At 45.0% G+C, this 12,061-nt stretch overlaps 14 non-coding genes and 1 pseudogene across 14 annotated transcripts; all 15 read left to right on the top strand.

Moving 5' to 3' along the window:
- Positions 1 to 1,387: 1,387 nt before the first annotated feature.
- LOC145895544 (uncharacterized) lies at positions 1,388 to 2,275 on the top strand (annotated as a pseudogene).
- Positions 2,276 to 5,736: 3,461 nt separating this feature from the next.
- LOC145896477 (U2 spliceosomal RNA) lies at positions 5,737 to 5,927 on the top strand. Its single transcript, XR_014401924.1, has one exon. It is a non-coding gene; the product is annotated as a U2 spliceosomal RNA (small nuclear RNA).
- Positions 5,928 to 6,192: 265 nt separating this feature from the next.
- On the top strand, positions 6,193 to 6,356 carry LOC145896861 (U1 spliceosomal RNA). The gene has a single exon (XR_014402286.1). It is a non-coding gene; the product is annotated as a U1 spliceosomal RNA (small nuclear RNA).
- Positions 6,357 to 6,644: 288 nt separating this feature from the next.
- Positions 6,645 to 6,842, top strand: LOC145896475 (U2 spliceosomal RNA). The gene has a single exon (XR_014401922.1). It is a non-coding gene; the product is annotated as a U2 spliceosomal RNA (small nuclear RNA).
- Positions 6,843 to 7,107: 265 nt separating this feature from the next.
- LOC145896849 (U1 spliceosomal RNA) lies at positions 7,108 to 7,271 on the top strand. The gene has a single exon (XR_014402275.1). It is a non-coding gene; the product is annotated as a U1 spliceosomal RNA (small nuclear RNA).
- Positions 7,272 to 7,559: 288 nt separating this feature from the next.
- Positions 7,560 to 7,757, top strand: LOC145896474 (U2 spliceosomal RNA). The gene has a single exon (XR_014401921.1). It is a non-coding gene; the product is annotated as a U2 spliceosomal RNA (small nuclear RNA).
- Positions 7,758 to 8,023: 266 nt separating this feature from the next.
- On the top strand, positions 8,024 to 8,187 carry LOC145896837 (U1 spliceosomal RNA). Its single transcript, XR_014402264.1, has one exon. It is a non-coding gene; the product is annotated as a U1 spliceosomal RNA (small nuclear RNA).
- Positions 8,188 to 8,475: 288 nt separating this feature from the next.
- On the top strand, positions 8,476 to 8,673 carry LOC145896471 (U2 spliceosomal RNA). The gene has a single exon (XR_014401919.1). It is a non-coding gene; the product is annotated as a U2 spliceosomal RNA (small nuclear RNA).
- A 265-nt stretch (positions 8,674 to 8,938) lies between these two features.
- LOC145896825 (U1 spliceosomal RNA) lies at positions 8,939 to 9,102 on the top strand. Its single transcript, XR_014402253.1, has one exon. It is a non-coding gene; the product is annotated as a U1 spliceosomal RNA (small nuclear RNA).
- A 288-nt stretch (positions 9,103 to 9,390) lies between these two features.
- LOC145896470 (U2 spliceosomal RNA) lies at positions 9,391 to 9,588 on the top strand. Its single transcript, XR_014401918.1, has one exon. It is a non-coding gene; the product is annotated as a U2 spliceosomal RNA (small nuclear RNA).
- A 265-nt stretch (positions 9,589 to 9,853) lies between these two features.
- LOC145896814 (U1 spliceosomal RNA) lies at positions 9,854 to 10,017 on the top strand. Its single transcript, XR_014402242.1, has one exon. It is a non-coding gene; the product is annotated as a U1 spliceosomal RNA (small nuclear RNA).
- A 288-nt stretch (positions 10,018 to 10,305) lies between these two features.
- LOC145896469 (U2 spliceosomal RNA) lies at positions 10,306 to 10,503 on the top strand. Its single transcript, XR_014401917.1, has one exon. It is a non-coding gene; the product is annotated as a U2 spliceosomal RNA (small nuclear RNA).
- Positions 10,504 to 10,768: 265 nt separating this feature from the next.
- On the top strand, positions 10,769 to 10,932 carry LOC145896802 (U1 spliceosomal RNA). The gene has a single exon (XR_014402230.1). It is a non-coding gene; the product is annotated as a U1 spliceosomal RNA (small nuclear RNA).
- A 288-nt stretch (positions 10,933 to 11,220) lies between these two features.
- On the top strand, positions 11,221 to 11,418 carry LOC145896468 (U2 spliceosomal RNA). The gene has a single exon (XR_014401916.1). It is a non-coding gene; the product is annotated as a U2 spliceosomal RNA (small nuclear RNA).
- A 265-nt stretch (positions 11,419 to 11,683) lies between these two features.
- Positions 11,684 to 11,847, top strand: LOC145896790 (U1 spliceosomal RNA). Its single transcript, XR_014402219.1, has one exon. It is a non-coding gene; the product is annotated as a U1 spliceosomal RNA (small nuclear RNA).
- Positions 11,848 to 12,061: the final 214 nt, after the last annotated feature.

Here is a 12,061-nt window from a genome sequence, read left to right as displayed (position 1 = left end):
ATATCCGACGTCATATTTCTCGTATGTTATGTTGTGTATGTTATGTTGTGCCACGAACCCATTTCAACCCATACGCTATTCATTCGTTGCACGGAAGACAACTAAATATCACGCTAATCATATTTCGTGACACTTCCAGCAACACAGCTGTCTTTTCAAATGAGTCACGGATTAATCCGAACTCAAACGACCCTGTATACGAAATTCCTGTTGCTGCCAGGCATATTGCAATTAAAAATGTACTGGTCTTCTGGCATAAACGTACTGTATTTTACGACGTTTCGTCTGCCATGCGGCGAGACTTCATCAGGTATTACGCAACAATTGAATCACACTGAAACACGCAGGGGCACAAAAGAAAAAGAAAAAAAGGGGGAACGTTGACACCGCTTGTTGACTCACTGCTAGAGGCAGAGGCACCAAACATTGCAGAAGACACAACAATTACAACAAATTATTGTAAACTGCCGGAAAGAAAACACATTGTTCTTTGTTGTTGACGCAACCACTATTTTTGTGGATGTGCAACGACTCAAGAAATAGCCGCTTGGCGTGGTCCAGCTCCATTTCCAGGACTTGGGCCCTTATCGAAGTCAACTTTATGTCGCAATGTCACCGCATGACCCTGTATACATGTATTATATAAGGCCACACATCTTTGGGAAAAAATAGAGTAATTTAGAGTAATAAAAGAGTCACATAGAGTCATATAGAGCCATTCAGGGTTATTAAGTCAGTAATTAAGTCATTCCATTAGGCATTCGAGTATGGTTTTTCTAACAGTCTATAATTCAACTCGGGGTTTCAAACAGACATAGACTTTAGCATGAGTGGTTTGTAACGTTTTATTGTAATACTCGTGCGATTGTTATTTATGTATCAAACAGACAGATTGACTTTGGGTTTTTATCAGGAGTCAGATATACGGCAATGTTAATATTTTGTGTAGACGTTTTGACGTCTTCGTCAGGACTTGTGTGATTCGGTCATACATAAATTGTTGACACCCTTAGACGTGATATTTGAATGGGCATTTTAACCTTCTGACTTAACATTTTTTTACGCACAAGGCTTTTAGTGTAATTCCGCAATTTTTAAAAAGTGCGATTAAATTCAAAGGGGTTGGAAAGTCGGACCCGTTGATCACACCAGGTAATTTCGATGCTATATCTCACGCAGCTACTGAGACAGACACGAGTTCGAGTAACAGCGATAATGTTGATGATTTGCAAGGTAACGATTTGTTCAGTTGCGGATTATACACTACAAGCAGTGCCGCGCCGCATCTATGTTTCTGCCTCGGGATCAGGTACCGTTTTCAACGCCTTGTTATCCAGGTGTGTCCGCACCGCATTTTTCCTCTGGCCGAACTGCACCTGTTACACCTATGGCAGCGAAAGTAAAATTACCCTCAATGCGGCAGAATGCTGTAAAGTTGTGGTTAGCGACCGTTGAAGGTATTTTTCAGAACCATCAAATCAACGGGTTGGTCATGTTATTTCGGTAAGGTTGGTCGTCGCTCTTATGGTGATTTAAAACAAGCGCTTTTAAAGGCATTTGATAGTAACCCCATAACTGAAGTACATGGATTATTTCAAGATCTTGCGCTGAAAAATAAGCGTCTAAGTGTACTTTTAAATCTCATGAAAGTTCTCTTGGGTAATTACCCAGATTTAAGTCAAGATGCGGAAAAAATATTAAAAAAGTTGTTTTATGACAGACTTCCTGCCCATATCAGAATAACATTGGCACCTGACTATGGTTTGTCAGTTGATTTATTGGCTGAAAAAGCTGATCACATAATGTTGATTAGCGAACCAGGTAAGTTTCTGTCGCAACAAGTGGTTAATAAACAGCATGTTCCACATAACGTCTCGGATTCCAAAAACATTTTTGCCAGCACTCAAATGGTAATAAATGATAATATGGAGAGGCGTCTAAGGGAAATGACCGAAGAGTTACAGGCGTTAAAATCGACTTAAACTGTATCTTCCGCAACTCCCCGATTTCAGGCACCAAGAGGGCAAAATGGCGGTTATTATAGGTCCGGAAGCTTTGCCGCACGCAACAACAATTTTCGACCACCACAGCGCCGAGATTTTACTGTTCGACCACGCCCGAGGCAAACCAACTTTAATGGAGGACGGGACTTCCAACGACCGCGCCACCTTCCGACTTGTGTTATTATCACAACAGGTATGGTTCGGATGCATATAGTTGTATTCCGCCCTGTTCTTTTATTCATCCAAAAAACGGGCAGCGTCCCTCTCATTAAGGGTGAACAATGTCAGGGGCGAAAAACATTCTAGCACTTTCATAGGAATCACAACTTAATTTTCTTGTAGATTCTGGCAGTAGTTTAAGTTTTTTTATACCCCGCAACTTAGCGTGTGAATTTTTTTTACCTGTAAAAATGAAGTGCGCGCTGGGTAACGAATTTCAATCTTATGGGGAAATAAAAATGTCCCTTAACTTTAGTGTTGGTCGTTTTACGTGGACCTTTCTTGTTTGTGACGTAGACTCTTGTATTATAGGCGCCGACTTTTTGAATAATTTTAAGCTGCTGGTTGATATAAACCGCAAACGCTTGCTGCGCAGCGTAAAGGCAGTAGATGACAAACCCGCCAACCCTTTTTTAACTGCAACTGAATGTAATTCTGACACGCAAACCGCCAAGCCTATATTTCGTAACACGAATGTCGTTACCGTGGAAGGTACCGCACACAAGGATTACGTCGAGTTAGAACTTGATCGTTATCAAAGCATTTTGAAACACTTTCCCGAGATAACGCAACCTATTTCATGTGATCGACCTGCAAAGCATAATGTAATGCACCATATAGTAACTGCAGGAAGACCGGTGTCATGTCTAAAAAGGTTATCGCCAGAAATACTACATCGCCAGAAACACTACACTACATGGAAGCCTTTGGCAGACATAAAAAAGAATTTCAGTGATCAGGTCCTTCTTCATTATCCTCAGATCAATGGCAAGTTCTCGTTGGTTTGCGATGCAAGCAACTTTGCTGTAGGCGCGTCATTGAATCAGAACAATAAAGGCGTATGGGAGAGCCTTGGCATTTTTCTCCAAGGCTCTAATAAGGCACAAAAAAGTTATAGCACATTTGATAGAGAGTTGCTAGGAATTTATTTGGCGGTAAAGCTTTTTAAAGATATACTACAGGGAAGGAATTTTAATGTTGTTTCAGACCATTTACCCTTGGTTAAGGCTTTCCGCTCCAAAACGAGTAATTTTACGCCCAGGCAACAGCGTCACATGGATTATATTGCTCAGTATACAAGCGATGTAGAATTTATGAGTGGTTTTCAAAATGTAGTTTCTGATGGCCTTTCACGAGTTGAGATTATTTATAATGCTTTCGTTATTAAGCATTATTATGCAATTTCACTAGCTGGCAACATGCTTTCGTTAAATGATTTAGCACAACAACAGCAGAATAGCGATATTTAGGAAACTGTACAAGAATTGTATAGTTCGTTGGAATTAACAGAGAGGCAAGTCCCAAACAGCAAGCTACAGCTGACCTACAGGAAGTTTTAGACCTATTGTACCGCTTGCATTGCGGAAACGTGCTTTTAACACGCTTCACGGATTATCTCATCCTGGAGTGAAAGCAACGAGACGTTCTAGTCGTTTTGTTTGGCACGGTCTTAAACGTAAATGAATGGAGCCAAACTTGTTTGGAAAGCAAGCGTTGCAAAGTTAGACGGCATGTAAGAGCACCTTTGGCAAATATATTGAACCCACAGGTAGATTTCAAGATGTCAACCTTGATCTTGTAGGGCTGTTACCGTTATGTGATGGATATTCGTGTTTATCAACATGTTGTTGCAGGTTTACTTGTTGGTTTGAAGCAATACCATTACCTAATATCACCGCCGAAACATGCATGAACGCTTTCTTCGTGCATTGAGTGGCCAGATTTCATGCGCCGTTGCGCGTCTCAACCGATCGTGGTAGCCAGTTTACTTCGGACGCGTAAAAAAAAATTTTTTTGTATTCAATTTGGCATTAAACTTCAGCAAACTACGGCTTACAAGCCCGCCAGCAACGGATACATTGAGAACCAACATAAGTATTTAAAATCTGCTCTAAAGGCACCCAATCAACCAAATAATTGGCATGCGAACTTGGGACTTGTACTTTTGGGTTTGAGAGAAGCGTATATAAGCCAGATATAGATGCATGCGCAGCCGAGTTGGTTTATGGTCAAACATTAAGATAACCAGGAGAATTTTTTGAGGAGATCGCACCGGAAATATCCATATCCGAATATTGGCTCTGATTAGGGGTTAAGGCTGAATACGTCCAATTCAAAGGTCCGACGGTTATTTAGGGATTGGCAGTTTAATTTTTGAAACGTTTTCATCTCAAATTTCCCGTAAATTTAGTGTAATTACGCCTTCTTATCAGACAACGTTTTCGTACTCAGACTAATGATTGTATATTTGACTTTTGATCTGACAAATTTCCCAAACTTAATGACTAATTTTCCGTCAATCTTTCGACGTAAACAAGAAACAAAGTGAAAATATTTTGTAATATGACGACAGACACTACCATATCCATAGTATCAGGAGTAGAAAGGATCACACAAAATGAACTTTAAAGACTTAACAGTAATTCTTACTTTCTTCAAATTATATATACTTTATTTCCACAGATGTAATATTCCAATAGAAGCATTGTAGATGTTCAGCTGAAATACAAGTATACTAGCATTTAAAATGTTTTTTTTTAGAAATAAAATCATAATAAACCTTTTTGAATTGTGTCTTCTGTTTGACTTGTCGCTCCAGATGTCATACCCTTAAATGGTGGTCTTTTGTTGAAACCAACATAGTCAAAATAGAATGACCTAAATTATGTTAATGGATCTAAACACATTGGCAAGATGCTTTATTCTGATGGTTGTGCAAAGTAAGCCAAGCAAAACAAAATATAATATAATAGTTCCAGTCACATACACTAACTAACCCACAGAGTATAAAGCTATTATGCTACACCATAATTGAAATCTAGGCCCAACCCACATTAGAGTATTTAATGCTTCCACGCTACACCATAACTGAAATCTGGCTCCAACCCACATTATATTCTTGAAAACATTCACGGTTCAGTTGACGCGATTCAGACTACAGCGCACTCCACGCACATTTAAAAGCGATTGTGGCGTCATAATCTGGTTTGCGTCGATGCCCCCGTTACGTGGCCAGTGTGTCTTCCAACGTTCGACAACTTTCGATATTCCTGTCGACATGTTGGTAGAGAAATACATGTTGCAATTGGCAGACCCAGACTTGACAAAACAAAGTTCTTGCTTCTGTGTGTTTGCTCGGGTCAAATAACGATAATTCCGTGAATTTATAAGTTAAAAGAAATTCAATGCACATCTAACAAACCCATTAGCTTAATTAGCCAATTTATTATCATCAATTATATACAAAAAGATTATTCCCCCAGATAAAAAATAAATTTCAAGAAGAACACCATAGGGAATAAACCTGCGTAGACCTGCATCACAATACACAGTGTGTGCGTCATCAAACAAACATTGTTTCCATGTTAAAGGAAAACTGGGAGTAATAAAAGTTTTTTCAATAATGAAAAATTAATTTCAATATTAATAAATTACAACCCAAAATATATCATAAAATGGTACCCACATTGCTGGCTCTTTGTCGGAATGGGTTTTCCTTCCATTTTACAGCCCCAGTGCTATCGACTGCAGTCTATCAAGTGTAGTATCTGTTCTTCTCAGTTTAATACCTGGGACGCAAGCGATTCGCTTGCATGTCTTTGTATTAACCTGATTTTTGGACAGGGGGCACGGTGCCGGAGCTTGCTTCGACCTGCCCACGGGTTGTCCTGGTATTGCACTACCTCCAGGCACGGCCCACATTCCCACACATGTGGGAATAACCATCTGTTAATCATTCGCAAAACAATTGCACGAAACAGCGGTGCATCCCATGAGTGCGTGTGTGTCGTCTGTATGCACACGCCAAGGAAAGAGAGGTAGAGAGGGAGGACGGGAGAGCAATTAATTTAACGGCACATTTGGTTGTTGTGCTTGTCGGAGACCAGATAAAACAAGCCGTGAAATGCACAATGCGGCAAACACAAGGACGGACGACAAAAATGCTACCTCTCAAGAAGCTGTGCAAAGCATACTTACCTGACGGGGGCCTTCACCGTGATCAGGCCGGCGGTGGGCCCAGGGCGAGGCTTAGCCATTGCACTTAGGCTTAGCTGACCCTTGCGATTACCCCAAATGTGGGTAACTCGGCCGTACAATTTCTGCTAGTGGGGACTGCGTTCGCGCTATCCCCGTCTTTTACTAATCCTCTGATGTAGAGCAAAACGTAAGGTAGAAACGAAGTTTCTACGGGGGGGATTCGCCTGTTACGGTCAGGAGGAGTCGTGTCGGGGGTTGGGAGGTGGGTCATGGGTCCGTTTGTGACGTCATGTGGTGAACAAACTAATTTGAATGGCCTGCCAAAAACGGTAGGAAAAAAACCAGGAAATTTTTTTTTTTTTTTCATTTTTCACCGGAATAAAATTTGGCAGCAAATGCGAGACGGACTCTTCCGGACGTTGCGGACTCAGTGGATGTTGCGGCATCGCTTCTCGGCTCTTTAGAGCTAAGATCAAGTGTAGTATCTGTTCTTCTCAGTTTAATACCTGGGACGCAAGCGATTCGCTTGCATGTCTTTGTATTAACCTGATTTTTGGACAGGGGGCACGGTGCCGGAGCTTGCTTCGACCTGCCCACGGGTTGTCCTGGTATTGCACTACCTCCAGGCACGGCCCACATTCCCACACATGTGGGAATAACCATCTGTTAATCATTCGCAAAACAATTGCACGAAACAGCGGTGCATCCCATGAGTGCGTGTGTGTCGTCTGTATGCACACGCCAAGGAAAGAGAGGTAGAGAGGGAGGACGGGAGAGCAATTAATTTAACGGCACATTTGGTTGTTGTGCTTGTCGGAGACCAGATAAAACAAGCCGTGAAATGCACAATGCGGCAAACACAAGGACGGACGACAAAAATGCTACCTCTCAAGAAGCTGTGCAAAGCATACTTACCTGACGGGGGCCTTCACCGTGATCAGGCCGGCGGTGGGCCCAGGGCGAGGCTTAGCCATTGCACTTAGGCTTAGCTGACCCTTGCGATTACCCCAAATGTGGGTAACTCGGCCGTACAATTTCTGCTAGTGGGGACTGCGTTCGCGCTATCCCCGTCTTTTACTAATCCTCTGATGTAGAGCAAAACGTAAGGTAGAAACGAAGTTTCTACGGGGGGGATTCGCCTGTTACGGTCAGGAGGAGTCGTGTCGGGGGTTGGGAGGTGGGTCATGGGTCCGTTTGTGACGTCATGTGGTGAACAAACTAATTTGAATGGCCTGCCAAAAACGGTAGGAAAAAAACCAGGAAATTTTTTTTTTTTTTTCATTTTTCACCGGAATAAAATTTGGCAGCAAATGCGAGACGGACTCTTCCGGACGTTGCGGACTCAGTGGATGTTGCGGCATCGCTTCTCGGCTCTTTAGAGCTAAGATCAAGTGTAGTATCTGTTCTTCTCAGTTTAATACCTGGGACGCAAGCGATTCGCTTGCATGTCTTTGTATTAACCTGATTTTTGGACAGGGGGCACGGTGCCGGAGCTTGCTTCGACCTGCCCACGGGTTGTCCTGGTATTGCACTACCTCCAGGCACGGCCCACATTCCCACACATGTGGGAATAACCATTCTGTTAATCATTCGCAAAACAATTGCACGAAACAGCGGTGCATCCCATGAGTGCGTGTGTGTCGTCTGTATGCACACGCCAAGGAAAGAGAGGTAGAGAGGGAGGACGGGAGAGCAATTAATTTAACGGCACATTTGGTTGTTGTGCTTGTCGGAGACCAGATAAAACAAGCCGTGAAATGCACAATGCGGCAAACACAAGGACGGACGACAAAAATGCTACCTCTCAAGAAGCTGTGCAAAGCATACTTACCTGACGGGGGCCTTCACCGTGATCAGGCCGGCGGTGGGCCCAGGGCGAGGCTTAGCCATTGCACTTAGGCTTAGCTGACCCTTGCGATTACCCCAAATGTGGGTAACTCGGCCGTACAATTTCTGCTAGTGGGGACTGCGTTCGCGCTATCCCCGTCTTTTACTAATCCTCTGATGTAGAGCAAAACGTAAGGTAGAAACGAAGTTTCTACGGGGGGGATTCGCCTGTTACGGTCAGGAGGAGTCGTGTCGGGGGTTGGGAGGTGGGTCATGGGTCCGTTTGTGACGTCATGTGGTGAACAAACTAATTTGAATGGCCTGCCAAAAACGGTAGGAAAAAAACCAGGAAATTTTTTTTTTTTTTTCATTTTTCACCGGAATAAAATTTGGCAGCAAATGCGAGACGGACTCTTCCGGACGTTGCGGACTCAGTGGATGTTGCGGCATCGCTTCTCGGCTCTTTAGAGCTAAGATCAAGTGTAGTATCTGTTCTTCTCAGTTTAATACCTGGGACGCAAGCGATTCGCTTGCATGTCTTTGTATTAACCTGATTTTTGGACAGGGGGCACGGTGCCGGAGCTTGCTTCGACCTGCCCACGGGTTGTCCTGGTATTGCACTACCTCCAGGCACGGCCCACATTCCCACACATGTGGGAATAACCATCTGTTAATCATTCGCAAAACAATTGCACGAAACAGCGGTGCATCCCATGAGTGCGTGTGTGTCGTCTGTATGCACACGCCAAGGAAAGAGAGGTAGAGAGGGAGGACGGGAGAGCAATTAATTTAACGGCACATTTGGTTGTTGTGCTTGTCGGAGACCAGATAAAACAAGCCGTGAAATGCACAATGCGGCAAACACAAGGACGGACGACAAAAATGCTACCTCTCAAGAAGCTGTGCAAAGCATACTTACCTGACGGGGGCCTTCACCGTGATCAGGCCGGCGGTGGGCCCAGGGCGAGGCTTAGCCATTGCACTTAGGCTTAGCTGACCCTTGCGATTACCCCAAATGTGGGTAACTCGGCCGTACAATTTCTGCTAGTGGGGACTGCGTTCGCGCTATCCCCGTCTTTTACTAATCCTCTGATGTAGAGCAAAACGTAAGGTAGAAACGAAGTTTCTACGGGGGGGATTCGCCTGTTACGGTCAGGAGGAGTCGTGTCGGGGGTTGGGAGGTGGGTCATGGGTCCGTTTGTGACGTCATGTGGTGAACAAACTAATTTGAATGGCCTGCCAAAAACGGTAGGAAAAAAACCAGGAAATTTTTTTTTTTTTTTCATTTTTCACCGGAATAAAATTTGGCAGCAAATGCGAGACGGACTCTTCCGGACGTTGCGGACTCAGTGGATGTTGCGGCATCGCTTCTCGGCTCTTTAGAGCTAAGATCAAGTGTAGTATCTGTTCTTCTCAGTTTAATACCTGGGACGCAAGCGATTCGCTTGCATGTCTTTGTATTAACCTGATTTTTGGACAGGGGGCACGGTGCCGGAGCTTGCTTCGACCTGCCCACGGGTTGTCCTGGTATTGCACTACCTCCAGGCACGGCCCACATTCCCACACATGTGGGAATAACCATCTGTTAATCATTCGCAAAACAATTGCACGAAACAGCGGTGCATCCCATGAGTGCGTGTGTGTCGTCTGTATGCACACGCCAAGGAAAGAGAGGTAGAGAGGGAGGACGGGAGAGCAATTAATTTAACGGCACATTTGGTTGTTGTGCTTGTCGGAGACCAGATAAAACAAGCCGTGAAATGCACAATGCGGCAAACACAAGGACGGACGACAAAAATGCTACCTCTCAAGAAGCTGTGCAAAGCATACTTACCTGACGGGGGCCTTCACCGTGATCAGGCCGGCGGTGGGCCCAGGGCGAGGCTTAGCCATTGCACTTAGGCTTAGCTGACCCTTGCGATTACCCCAAATGTGGGTAACTCGGCCGTACAATTTCTGCTAGTGGGGACTGCGTTCGCGCTATCCCCGTCTTTTACTAATCCTCTGATGTAGAGCAAAACGTAAGGTAGAAACGAAGTTTCTACGGGGGGGATTCGCCTGTTACGGTCAGGAGGAGTCGTGTCGGGGGTTGGGAGGTGGGTCATGGGTCCGTTTGTGACGTCATGTGGTGAACAAACTAATTTGAATGGCCTGCCAAAAACGGTAGGAAAAAAACCAGGAAATTTTTTTTTTTTTTTCATTTTTCACCGGAATAAAATTTGGCAGCAAATGCGAGACGGACTCTTCCGGACGTTGCGGACTCAGTGGATGTTGCGGCATCGCTTCTCGGCTCTTTAGAGCTAAGATCAAGTGTAGTATCTGTTCTTCTCAGTTTAATACCTGGGACGCAAGCGATTCGCTTGCATGTCTTTGTATTAACCTGATTTTTGGACAGGGGGCACGGTGCCGGAGCTTGCTTCGACCTGCCCACGGGTTGTCCTGGTATTGCACTACCTCCAGGCACGGCCCACATTCCCACACATGTGGGAATAACCATCTGTTAATCATTCGCAAAACAATTGCACGAAACAGCGGTGCATCCCATGAGTGCGTGTGTGTCGTCTGTATGCACACGCCAAGGAAAGAGAGGTAGAGAGGGAGGACGGGAGAGCAATTAATTTAACGGCACATTTGGTTGTTGTGCTTGTCGGAGACCAGATAAAACAAGCCGTGAAATGCACAATGCGGCAAACACAAGGACGGACGACAAAAATGCTACCTCTCAAGAAGCTGTGCAAAGCATACTTACCTGACGGGGGCCTTCACCGTGATCAGGCCGGCGGTGGGCCCAGGGCGAGGCTTAGCCATTGCACTTAGGCTTAGCTGACCCTTGCGATTACCCCAAATGTGGGTAACTCGGCCGTACAATTTCTGCTAGTGGGGACTGCGTTCGCGCTATCCCCGTCTTTTACTAATCCTCTGATGTAGAGCAAAACGTAAGGTAGAAACGAAGTTTCTACGGGGGGGATTCGCCTGTTACGGTCAGGAGGAGTCGTGTCGGGGGTTGGGAGGTGGGTCATGGGTCCGTTTGTGACGTCATGTGGTGAACAAACTAATTTGAATGGCCTGCCAAAAACGGTAGGAAAAAAACCAGGAAATTTTTTTTTTTTTTTCATTTTTCACCGGAATAAAATTTGGCAGCAAATGCGAGACGGACTCTTCCGGACGTTGCGGACTCAGTGGATGTTGCGGCATCGCTTCTCGGCTCTTTAGAGCTAAGATCAAGTGTAGTATCTGTTCTTCTCAGTTTAATACCTGGGACGCAAGCGATTCGCTTGCATGTCTTTGTATTAACCTGATTTTTGGACAGGGGGCACGGTGCCGGAGCTTGCTTCGACCTGCCCACGGGTTGTCCTGGTATTGCACTACCTCCAGGCACGGCCCACATTCCCACACATGTGGGAATAACCATCTGTTAATCATTCGCAAAACAATTGCACGAAACAGCGGTGCATCCCATGAGTGCGTGTGTGTCGTCTGTATGCACACGCCAAGGAAAGAGAGGTAGAGAGGGAGGACGGGAGAGCAATTAATTTAACGGCACATTTGGTTGTTGTGCTTGTCGGAGACCAGATAAAACAAGCCGTGAAATGCACAATGCGGCAAACACAAGGACGGACGACAAAAATGCTACCTCTCAAGAAGCTGTGCAAAGCATACTTACCTGACGGGGGCCTTCACCGTGATCAGGCCGGCGGTGGGCCCAGGGCGAGGCTTAGCCATTGCACTTAGGCTTAGCTGACCCTTGCGATTACCCCAAATGTGGGTAACTCGGCCGTACAATTTCTGCTAGTGGGGACTGCGTTCGCGCTATCCCCGTCTTTTACTAATCCTCTGATGTAGAGCAAAACGTAAGGTAGAAACGAAGTTTCTACGGGGGGGATTCGCCTGTTACGGTCAGGAGGAGTCGTGTCGGGGGTTGGGAGGTGGGTCATGGGTCCGTTTGTGACGTCATGTGGTGAACAAACTAATTTGAATGGCCTGCCAAAAACGGTAGGAAAAAAACCAGGAAATTTTTTTTTTTTTTTCATTTT

The sequence above is a fragment of the Ascidia mentula genome, chromosome 3, assembly GCF_947561715.1.
Source record: "Ascidia mentula chromosome 3, kaAscMent1.1, whole genome shotgun sequence".
Lineage (NCBI taxonomy): Eukaryota > Metazoa > Chordata > Ascidiacea > Phlebobranchia > Ascidiidae > Ascidia > Ascidia mentula.
Note: the sequence above shows the minus strand (reverse complement) of the source record. Positions and strands in the feature narration are given on the sequence as shown.